At 37.8% G+C, this 12,617-nt stretch overlaps 1 protein-coding gene and 1 long non-coding RNA gene across 7 annotated transcripts in view; both read right to left on the bottom strand.

The window, feature by feature from the left end:
* PAPOLA (poly(A) polymerase alpha) overlaps positions 1 to 12,617 on the bottom strand; it is a 60,937-nt gene that overhangs the window by 48,038 nt on the left and 282 nt on the right. The window lies entirely within an intron of this gene.
* Positions 2,366 to 12,530, bottom strand: LOC130707466 (uncharacterized). Its single transcript, XR_009007339.1, has 3 exons — positions 12,365 to 12,530; positions 6,065 to 6,204; positions 2,366 to 3,032 (listed from the first exon to the last, which is right to left on the bottom strand). It is a non-coding gene; the product is annotated as an uncharacterized LOC130707466 (long non-coding RNA).

The raw sequence follows: 12,617 nt of genomic DNA, 5'->3' as shown, positions 1-12,617 counted from the left end.
ATGTAGCATCTCCCATGATGAGAATATACAAATTAACATTAAGTGTAAATGCATTCATAACATCTTGGTTAATACATATTTTCATCAATCAGCAAACAGTTATCATCAGGTTCCACAAAGCTGACACCAAAAAGGTGGCCCTCAAAACTGCCTAACCATTTCTTCACATCATGCTCTAATAGACTCCAGATTCCAGATAAATTATGTATTAAGTTTAAAAAAATACACTTAACACCTATCTTAGTATAATTATATTTTCTTGCATTGTTCATTGCTTCATATGAGTTTCTCCAAGTAAACTATAGCCCTTCATGACCACCCCAGGATTATGAATACTTTTTATAAATGATTTTAACATAAGTAGAGCCAGATATGAAAACAAGTGTAAAATCCTTTCTAGCTAGACTTGGTTCATGCAAGGAGAGCTTTCAAGTGTAAATTGAATTCATATTTTCCTACCTTAAAATAATAAACCTCTATTGGATTGTTTTGTTTTGAGCAAACATCTGCATTCTTTTCCTTTCTGAAGGGGCTAAATTCATTACCAGTTGAGTTTGGATGATCACCAAAATGAGTGCCCATTCTCTGTGGGGTTAAGCTTTCTTGCAGATTCCCATTTTTTCTTTCTCAAATATTCAGGTTCTTCACTGTCATACAAAAATCAATGCTTGGAAAGACCCTTGTCTACTTCAACTGTATTACCAGAATACTGGATATAGACTCAGATTTCTTTCTTTTTTTTTTTTTAATCAATTTATTTATTTATTTTTGGCTGCACTGGGTCTTTGTTGCTGTGTGTGGGCTTTCTCCAGCTGCGGTAAGCAGGGTCTACTCTTCGTTGTGGTGCACGGGCTTCTCATTGTGGTGGTTTCTCTTGTTGCTAAGCACGGGCTCTAGGCGCACGGGCTTCAGTAGTTGTGGCACAAGGGCTCAGTAGTTGTGGCTCACGGGCTCTAGAGCACAGGCTCAGTAGTTGTGGCACACGGGCTTAGTTGCTCCACGGCATGTGGGATCTTCCCAGACCAGGGCTCAAACCCGTGTCCCCTGCTCTGGCAGGCGGATTCTTAACCACTGTGCCACCAGGGAAGTCCTAGACTCAGATTTCTAAATTCACACCAAGTTTGTCTACTTTAATTTGAAAAAAAAAAAAAAAAAAAAATTGATGTCTACATTAGTTTCCACATGAACATTTTGATGGGGAAACAAATCACACTCTGGTTGTAAATGTTTATTTATTCAAAATGTAGTTATATCATATAAAACCACATTTACTTGTCCCATCTAATTCAAAAAAGAACATTATAGGGGGACATTCCTGGTGGTCCAGTGGTTGAGAATCTGTCTTGCAATGCAGGGGACGCCAGTTCGATCCCTGGCGGGGGAACTAAAATCCCACATGCCTCAGGGCAACTAAGCCTGCACACCGCAACTACTGAGCCCACGTGCCACAACTAATAAGCCCACATGCCACAACTACAGAGAAGCCCGTGAGCTGCAAGGAAAGATCCCGCCTGCCGCAACTAAAAAAAAAAAAAAAAAAGAGAGAGCGAGAACATATGTATCACATATCTCTGTATGTATACATATCTAAAACAAGTTACATACAGAACATATACTAATTCAAAAACACGTATGAAAAGAAATATTAAGTAAATCACAACTAAATAAAAGAAACAAATACATGTTTTGAAAGGTACAAGATACCTGTGTCTCCAATAGAAATGGCTTAATCTTACGCTAAGTGGCTAGACTAGGAATTCTAGGCTGCCAGATGCTCTGAATGTCCAAAATGTAGAAATATTAGCTATGATTGAGCTTTAAATGGAAGAAGTCAAAATTTTCCATTTAATTTTTAATATTAGAAATTAAGTAGAGTGATAAAACAAGTTAAGGATCTTTTTGCTGCTGTTCTGTTTCTAACAAAACAAATATACACACTCCAATATTGGGTAATGTGAAGGATTCTGCTTTAGAGACTTTCTCCTGGAACTATACACCAGACAGCTAGCTATCAATCCCAAGAATGCAAAGCTCTCCCTCAAATTCTTGAACACATGAGACACCTGCCCATGCCCGTCACTTTCTAGAGACATTTTTACCAGTATGTAGTCTTCTTCAGACATTATTTTAAAACTAGCTTCTACAATTACATAAAACAACAAGGAAAAAACAGCTAGATACGGAGCCGCAGCATTTGTGATCCACTGAAATTTCTTCCTGGTTTTCAATTTAAATATCAAGAACAGGTGTGCTTTTCCTGAGCAACTGGCTCATTTTCATCTCATGAACATAGCTGTACTTACCTTTAGGCTACTGCCTGAATTCTTAGAGCAAAACTGGTGGCCATCCAGCAAGTTCTCTACAAAAATCCAAAAATCACTGTACTTCCTTCCGTAAGAGCTGTTTTAGTACCCTAATTTCTTGCTGTTTTATATCTCTATCCTTATTCTCCCTTGTCATCCACCTTTAATGCAAATACCGTGCTACTTTTAAAATGTGACTAAAGCATTCTTAAAAGTCTCAATCCTTTCTGGGTCAGAGCAAGATATAAATACCTATACATACAGTACATATACGAATCTTGCCCCCCTCCAAAATTATAAAAGACAGCCAAACACTCCTCCCCCCACCCCACTTTTTTGGGAGTCAGGAGGGGGAAACGAAGAGGGCACAATACTAAATATTTTCAGAATTCTTCTCTCTCTTAGAACATAGGGCATTTTCTTTATAATATTTAAAATAATTTTCATCAAGGCAAAGCTTACCCAGGACATATACCCACCTTCCCTTTTTTATTATTATTATTTTTAATTTCAACAACATTCTATATAACAATTCCATTCCAACTACACTTGTTCTGCCTCTTGGCATCTTGGTCCCACTCTTTCTACTCCCCTGCTATGCCAGACTACCATTCACAGTGCTACCAAGTGTTACCTTCCTAACACACAGCTTCCTTAAAAACCCACATGACTTCTGGTAATGGCATTCAAAACTCTGTCTACAAAAACTGCTCTCAACCCGGAAGCAATCTGAAAAGAGACAAAGCAGGCCTGATTTCATTTCTACTAGTTATACCACTCTGGTTTCACTTCTGCCACTAGTTATGTGATTCTTGTTAAGTTGTAACTCTATGGATTTACCTTAGAATTTATTATATCTCTTCTCTACTTTGGATGGCAAACTAGAAATTTAAATACTATAACATGTTTATGACATGAAAGTCCAGTTTCCAAACACGGAAAGTTTTTAAACCAATACTCAAAAGAAAGGTCGGTCCATCCTTTCCTCATGCTAGGCTGTCTAAGACCTAACTCTACTTAGGATAAATATTTAGGTACTTAGAAATGGCAACATTTTTGTGAAATTGGCATATGACTGTAGGCTGCTTATTTCCGCCAGATACTTGTTTCAAAAGTTTAGGCATCCAATTTAACCAATACATGTGCTCTGAAAAATAAAGAACCACTTTGATTACAGTAACTATAAAGCTAACTCAAATAGTGCAAGTTCCTATGATTTGTAAACTATACTTTAGTAGCCATACATTCAAATAGTCAAAGTATGATCAATCTTTGGATATATCATATTGACGACCACTTCAAGTCAGTGAGGAAAGTTAAGGAATACTCAAATGAAAGACCTATATTAGTACCTGTTTTCACTAAGTGAATGAAATCCAAAGAGGATTTTCACTTTTACAAAAAAAAGTCAAAAAGCAAAAACACTCTTCGTTTGTTTTGCAAGCGGTTTCAGAGGCAGCGTGCGGCCCGAGTAGCAAGAGCGACACTAACAAGCTTCCTCCCCAGGACATACGTATACTCAGCATCAAGCTACCATAGCCTGGAACTGTGTCTGTGAGCAGCAATGCTTTATCTCAATTTATTCTATGCATCTGTTAGCAAGATGTGTGTAAGGTAGTTGCTTCTTCATTTCATGCTGTTTTGGCTTACAAAAGCTTTCACAGGACCTCTCTACTTTTGGATAGGGAGGGAAACCTGTATTCTTAATATGTTCTTAAATCAACTTTTAAAAGTTTCACTGCAAATCAAGGAAGCACATTAAGACGATCACTTTTTCTGTCAGACTGGAGAAAAACAAAGCTGATGTACATCTGGTAAAAAATGAAAGACTTATTATAAACCTCCAATGTTGGCAATGGTGTAAGAAAATGCGCACTCTTAATCCATCACAAAGGATGTGAACATGGTATGTCATTTTAAAAAGCAATCTGGCAATATTCATCAAATTTTCTTTTAAGCTTATGTCTAGCAACTTCACCTCTAGCAATCTATCTTACAGAAATACTAGGACACAAGGACTCAAACTGAAGGCCCTGATGTTGGAAGACATATCCTCTTTAATTTTTAGACACATTTTTAGTATATTAAATGTGTACATTAAAGCACAAATTTCTACTGCTCCTGGGGTACGAATACAATGGCTTAGAAGACAGGCCAAATACGGGCCCAAAATCCTGTACAGCAACAATAAGCTTGCAATGAGAAATGTCTACCCCAGCATTATCCTTTATAGAGGGAGCATGCTTGGTATTTGTAAATAAATACCTCTCTTGACCCTACAGATTCTGGAAATTTGACCCTTCTTATAGGAATAATACAAAAGATACCCAAGGTTGTTCACTGGAGCACTGTATACAATGCACCAACAAACCGGAAACCACCTAAATATCCATTAATATAATATAGGACTGGCGAATTACAGTACATTCTTACAACTTAATACTATGCTATATAAAAAGAATGAGGTGGTTATCACATGTAGTAGCATGGAAACATGCCCACAATATGTCAGGTGAAAAAAGTTGTAGAATATAATTATGATAATAGCTAGTATTTATTGAAACCTCAACATATTCGTTAGTGTGGCAAGCACTTTACATTATTCCCGACTATTCCAACGACTCTGTTCACTGGGTCAGGATATGATCTCAGGCATCTGACTATAATCATAAGCCTCTATACATCTTTTACAACATACAGTCTTGTACCTTTAAAAATTATTTGTGTATTATGTCTATACATGCATAGAAACACACCAAGCAGAATTGATTGGTGGAAGAATTTCATCTTCTAGGATTTTGTTTCCATTAAAGTACTTTTGTTAAAGTACTTTTAAAGATAAATATTAATGAAGTCATACAAAAGTTGAAAATCATCTAATTCTACTATTCACCATTAAGTTTGTGATAGTAAAGAGGCTAAAACCACCCCCTAAAATCATTCTCCAACAGCAAGGGACAGCAAACAAATGTTCAATTTAAATCAATAATTACCTTTTTGATTATTAGCTTTGTAGTTTATGCTAATCAAAATGTTATTTTAAAGAACTGAAATAAAAACCTTAAAATGGATTTTTCAGTGTAACACTTTGTGATTAGAAAATTAAATACAAAGCAAATCATGATTTACAGCTCTAGAAAACTAGTAAAGCACCAAAGCTATCTATCAAACTTCATCAATCCAATTTTCCTAAAAGCACCTCTTCCTCATTTAAGTTATTTTTCCCAGAAAGTATATTATTAGGCTGAAATTTACTGAACTAGGATCCTAAATATGTATGAAAGACAATGTTAAAATCAGACTACAAAGATAGTCTCTATCCTCAGTGACAATCTCAAATTTGGTCTGGGATTCAGATCTTTAAACAACAGATGAGTGCAAAGTAAAAGCTTAAAATAAACATTACAGAAACAAAGAATCAAGGATATACCAAAGGAAAAGGTTAAGGAGGTATGCACTCTATATGACTTGGAGAAGGGGAAAAGAGCAGTCTCCGCAGATGACTAACACACAAAGGAAAGGACAACAAATCACCAATGGTGTTTTCTGAAACAGTTAATATTTAACGACTTTCATCCCAATTTAAACAAAGCTCATGCTACTGATGAATCTCTGACTCCTCACATTGCGCATATGGAATTGGTGGCACGTAGGACTAAAAAGGTCAATTGCCTCAAAATGTATAGATCCTAGCCAACAGAAAACACTGTCATTTCTTGCTAGTTTTAGTCAGTGAAGTTAAAACTGAAAGCTTAACTTACTTGATATTCTTCTTTAGAAGTAATCAGATAAATCACAGTTACACTTAATGGGTACATCCCAGGTGGTCCAGTAGTTAAGAATCCGTCTTGCAACGCAGGGGATGCCGCAGGGGATGCCGGTTCAATCCCTGGTCGGGGAACTAAGAACCCACATGCCACAGAGCAGCTAAGCCCGCGCGCCGCAACTACTGAGCCCGCGCACCGCAACTACTGAGCCCGCATGCCACAACTACAGAGCCCACGTGCCACAACTAGAGAGAAGCCTGTGCACCGCAACAAAGAGACGGCGCACAGCAACAAAAGATCCCACATGCCACAACTAAGACCCAACAAATAAATAAATAGCCAAAAAATAAATAAGTATTTTTTTAAAAACCACTTAATGTATAACCACAGTATGCAATTTGCTGTTTAAAGGCCTTGACCTTAAACGTAATGTGCCCATTCAAATTAAGCAGGAAAAAAGGACATTGAACAGAATAGGAATACGGGATCTCTCTAAAGTATCTGAATACGCATTAAATATTAATTCTTAGCAGAAATAATACAATCTCCTCTTTCACAAGAAGTTTAACACATATTTAAATTTTACCTGTAGCTTAAAAGTCAAGCATATAGTCAAGACAACGTATTTGCTCACTAAGACATTATTCTAAGGATGGCTAATTCACCTGCCACCCTATGTACTAAACATAGTTAGAACCTAACTATAGTCTTAAAATATGTATTCCAGGTGGATCATCCAGCTAATATTTAGCAAGCAGCAGCAGAGGCTAAAATATAGATGAAGCAATAGTTTACGCTCAAGGGGAATAAATTATGATGAATCCCAACGCCAAACTTTGGAAATAAAAGGTTGATTATACAGAGAAAGGGTACTTGTTACTGAATTGTAACAATGGCCAGGTTATTTTTCCTTCTTTCCTAAGGGCACTTCCAACTGTCCCTCTGCCCTCTCTCCAAGAGGGGCTAGAAGTAAAAAAAAAAAAACAAAAACAAAAAACAGCCAAACCACAGCATTCCTGCATCAGTATTTGTCAAGCACAATTTGAAAATGAAAGAAATGTAACTAGAGAATCTAAAAAGTATAAAAATGTATCAGAAAATAGTCAAAAATATATTAAATCATGGTATTATACACAGGAAATGCAATTTAGATGTTTCTGATAGCCAAAATGACAGGAACACTATTCTTAAGTAAAAACTTATTTAAAACTATAAAGACTACTGTAAATTGCAAGAAGCTGGTTTCTGAACGAAATATAGAGGGAACAGAAATGTGAGACAATTCTGTGACAGAAGAGGAATAAAAATATCAAATTTAAACCCCTACATTTTTTTCTTCTGCAAATCCTTAAATTTTCAAATGAGAATGCTATAAAATTCTGCAGACCTGCAATCCAACGACTAAAAAACTATCTTCCACACAACTTGATCTTGAAAATTAAGTATACTTAAGACATACAGACTCCCATTGAGCTGATGAAACATAGTTCCCAACAAGATACACAGAAAATGGTACAGTACTAGAATGAGAATGAAACATGGAACCAGAGTTGAATTTGGCTGCAGTCTACAACTTAGCACCCTTAAGACCCTAGAGGAGTGACGACTTTGAGCCTCACTTTACAAGAACTAATATCTCCTGCAATGGTGCTGTTTTATAAATCATAAGCTAAGATTGTACAATTATTTAAAAGCTGCTGAATAATCAGAACGATGAACATACCAAGTAAAAGACATGCCTCTTCCACTAACCAAAAATGCAAAATAGCTGGGACTCCAACTGGCCTCATTTTGCCTGAGAGTAGCTTTCATAAACCTGCCTAGATGCAACTCAAGGTGAAATTTAATTGTAATGTTAACTTGAAGTAGCTTAGTTACCAAGGAATGGAATATTCTGATGAATCAAAACATTTTAAAAGTTATATGTTTTCAAGCCAGAAGGCTTTGGGGGGTTGAGGGAGGGGGTGTCAGGGAGTGGGAACTGACTTACAAATTTACTCAAATCCAATTATCTTCCCTCCCAACTTCTCCATCAAAAAGCATGAACCGACAACATGCTTAAAGTTAAATACCACATTTCACAACCAAAACTAACATTTATTAAGCAGCAAGCAATTCATTACAAAATCTCTACATCTTAAAATCTGAGACTCAAAATCTCTCAGAAGTTACCTTTCAAAGGTTATCTAATACACTGTTTTTCATTGACAACAAAAAATGTCTTTAAATCATGTGCGTGTCCATTCCTCCAGACCATTCAAAAACCACCAGAGATGCCGCAAAGACACCACCACTGGAAACAGCGCAGCTTGGGACAGCTGTCAGCTGTTTCTATACATCAGTTTCTCGAACTTTTGGGTCTTAGGACCCTTTCACAACTCTTAAAATTTATTGAGGACTCCAATTACCTTTTGTTTATATGGATTATGTCTGCCATTATTTACTACATTAGAAATTACAACAGGGAAATTTTTGTATAGTAACAAGAAATCTATTACATGTTAACATAAATGACTTTTTAAAAAATAACTGTTTTCCAAAACAAAAAACTTAGTGAGAAGAACAGCACTATTTTACATTTTTGCAAATCTCTAACTCTGGCTTAATCAAAAATAGCTGGTTCCCATATCTGCTTCTGCATGCAATCCCTTTTGATAAGTTGTTTTGGTAGATGCACAGGAATAAAACCTGGCATTACACCATTAGAACTAGAAAAGAGTATTTTAATAGCCTTTTCAAATAACTGTGGATATTCTTCTTTGATATTACACCAAAATGCCACAAGTGGTAATTTCTTAGAGATTAGTTACAGTATGAAAGCAGAAACCACAGCAATAAACCCTTTGTACTCTTGCATTAAAATCGACTGGTCCACCTTGCACTTTAAATGTACCTTTACCCATGCATGATTTTATTACATCATGATTGGTGGTTTGGAAGATGTGGGTTCACTTAAGATATGCCTATCTTCCAAATGTTGGCACATTATTATACAATATCAAAAAAAAAGTTCACTAATATCACTATCAATCACATCAGAAACATTTTTAATTATTGGGAGGCTGTCAAGCTCACAATGACAGAAACAAGCATTCTAAAATTCTAATTTTTGCTTGAAAGCTCAAATTTTATCACTGGCCACAAACACTGTCAGTTGTTCTCCTTAAAGAGACAGGCTCCATTTTTCAAGTAAATGCTAAGTAGTCAAGTATGAACATCATAATTCATCAATTGTTCTTTCAGGTAAAAACAGAGCTCAATGAGAAAAGCACTAGCTTAGCTCACAAATCAATCATACATGTGCTCTTCGCAAAACAACCATCCTACTTTTTAGCATACAGCTTTATGTGTACTTCCCATTTTATCACAACATATTCAAAAAACTCAAGGGTGAAGACTTAATAAAATTAACATTTTTTTACTGCTTCATCAAGGACTTTTTTTTCAAACTGTGTGTGTTTGTGTGCATGTGTGTAGTGAAGTAATACAATGATAACTAGTAGAATACAGTGCCTCTGCCTTGATTCTTCCTAAGGCATCATTACCCACCACTGCTTTTGCACCACTGGTGCAAATGTCAACAGACTAAAAAAGACATAACACCTCAATATTATGAAAAGTTTGGATTTTATGTACTCCCTAAAAGGATCTCAAGGACCCCCAACATCGAGGCTTCTACAAATCACTCTGAGAACCACTGCTACACGATATTACTACCCACCAAAAGGTCCCAGTTCTACCTCTTATCACTACATGAAACTACTCCAATTCCCTCTTTTTTTGTGACAACCCCAAAAATATGGAAGAGCTATTGTCTCCCCCAAGTCTTGCTAAATACCTCTTCCAATAACATTCGACAAATGTGGCATGAATGCTAAGTCACTGATAATGTCTACTCCCCTTAAGTCTTTTTATTACCAGTGTGATAGCTAGAACTGAGCTGATGCAAATAATGATCTGACCAGCACAGAGAAAGGCAGAAATTGGAATATAGTTCTCATACAGGTATTATACGCTGTATTAATGCAGTGGTTCTCAACAAGATTTTGGCCCCCAAGGTACATCTGGCAATATCTGGACACATTTTTGGTTGTCATTACCAGGACATGGGGGGTGGGACTCCCGCAATCTAGTAGATAGAAGTCAGGCATGCTGTTAAACACCCTGCAATACACAGGACAGAATTATCAGCCTAAAATGTGAATAGTACCACCATGAGAAATCTGGTATTAATGGATCCTAAGACTATCAAAAATTTTGGAAGCTTAATCACCATGGCTCTTAAACCATACCAGCTTTTCAAAATTATATATGCAATTACATATGCTTTTGGACAATATATGGAGACCTGCTCACAATGTTTTCTAACGACGTAACTTCAGTAATCTGTTTTGATTTCATCCATTCTGACAATTTACCTATACCTTAACCCCCCCACCCACACACAAAGACTTAACAGACACACCAAACAGGAAAGTGAAAGTCAAACACAATACAGTCTGGAAATCACAATTCAAAACATCAAAGAAATAAAATTAATGACACCAGAACATGAAAAACAAAGAAAGCAAACTAATGAGAAAAAAGGCCTACTTAACTAGGCAGTCTATGGTCTTTTAGTTTACTTTAAAAGTACTATAGTACACATAGGGTTAACAATAAGAGAAAAGCTAATGAAAAACTGGCCATACTGTTCACATTTCAAGAAACACACTAGAAAGACAATATCCATGTGTGAGAATCTGCTGCCTTCACTTTGTCTTCCATTTTAAACATTTGCACTAACTTCCAAAGAATTTGAAGCACTTAGGTCTTTAAAGGAAAGATATACCTCCTTTCCTCAAAGCATGTTGGGAAAAAGCAGGTATAAAAGAACTTTTAATTTCTAAAAAGACACAAATTATTTCTTAATTAAAGCCCTTTAAGGCATACGTTTCCTGTTACTGATCAATTTTTAATACTGACATGATTATCAGAAAGAGAAGTCCTTTTTCCAAAACAGCAATAAAATGCGAGCTAACACAAAGAAGTCACATGGCATTACTGCAAACATTTAGGTTTACTTTAATTGCTGCTGAATTGAAAAATGCCACAAAAATCTTGCTTAGACTCGGTTCTCCTAGTAACCCTTTTTATTGTTCCATAAAAGGATGATTCAATTAACAGGGACCTTGCACCTTATAAGATTTTAGGTCTGCTATATTTAATTAAAATTAACAAATATCCTCATTACAGAAATAATATGTTGACAGGCCTCTTAACAAAATGACTAGAGTGGGTGAGAAGGAAGGAGCATGAAATTCCTTTTTAACATATCGTGTGAAATGGGACAGATATCTTTAAAGCCTGTTTCAAAGTTAGAGCCTCACCTGTAAAGAGAGACATACACACACATATACACATACATAAATAAAACTGTAAAACTATAATCAGTGATATTTGCAGAAAAGAAGTTGTTTTTACTTAAAAAAAATAAAATAAGCGTGAGGTGCTACGTTAGGTGTCTAGAAACCCCAACATCTTTATTCTGCGTTTAAGTAAAACTTCAAGGGTCGATTACATGCTTCGGGGCTACAAAGAGAACTCGGCCCCCCATCTCTTACCCTTGAATCTTCAAAAATGGAAGAAATGCAGTCTCACGATTTAGGCCTCTACTCTGCTGTATATACGCAGAAAAAAAGGCTGTAATCTTTCGATTAACAATGAGTTCTCAAATTACATCCCATTCTTTGAGAGACAGAGAAAAGAAAAAGAAAACTTCTTTAAAAATCCCAACATGGGAAATAAAGTATAAGATGTAGGCCTAGTGAGATTAGAAGGCATAGATGGACTGCAGTAAAAAAAAGTCTACCATCAGAAGAACAGAAAGTATCACTGCAGATGGAGAGACGGAAGCAAGGTGAAATCCGGCGACCCTTTCGAAACAAAACCGGGAGAGCGACACGTAACGCAACGCCTTTCGACGGGGGGCACCCGGGAAAGTGCCCCTCTCCTGGCAGCCGAAAGGCTGGAGGGAACGGAGGCGGGGGGAGGGGATGTTCGAGAAGCTGGGCTCGACGCTCAAAACTGGGCTTTTAACTCGTGCTCAGGCAAGCTGGGACGCGGAAGTGGGTTAACACTGGCGCACGAAGTGGGCATCTCGGAAACGGGAGGGAGAGCTAGGCCGGGAACACAAGCAGCGAAACGAGCCCGAGAGGCGCCGGGGGGCGAGCCCGAACCCCGTGTGCAGACCCCGCGAGAAGCAGGGCCTTCCTCCCCGGCAGCTGAGCACCGGGGTTTCCCCCCCACACACACCCCTTTCTCTTATCGGACGAGGCGGAGGAGCGGGAGCAGTAGAGTTAGAGGATCCTCCGGCCATTCCGGAAGGGAAAGGCCCCCGGCCCGCCAGCGGCCGAAGCCAGGAAGGGGTGGGAGGAAGCGGGAACCGAACACAAGGGGAAGTGCGGCGGCGAGTGGGAGAGGAAACAGGAAGAGCCCCAGTCCCGCCCGCCTCCCCCTCGGGGCGAGGGCCCGGCTCGCGCGCCCCCCTCCCCCCTCCCCCGACGCC

This window comes from Balaenoptera acutorostrata, chromosome 3 (assembly GCF_949987535.1).
Source record: "Balaenoptera acutorostrata chromosome 3, mBalAcu1.1, whole genome shotgun sequence".
Classification (NCBI taxonomy): Eukaryota; Metazoa; Chordata; class Mammalia; order Artiodactyla; family Balaenopteridae; genus Balaenoptera; species Balaenoptera acutorostrata.
Note: the sequence above shows the minus strand (reverse complement) of the source record. Positions and strands in the feature narration are given on the sequence as shown.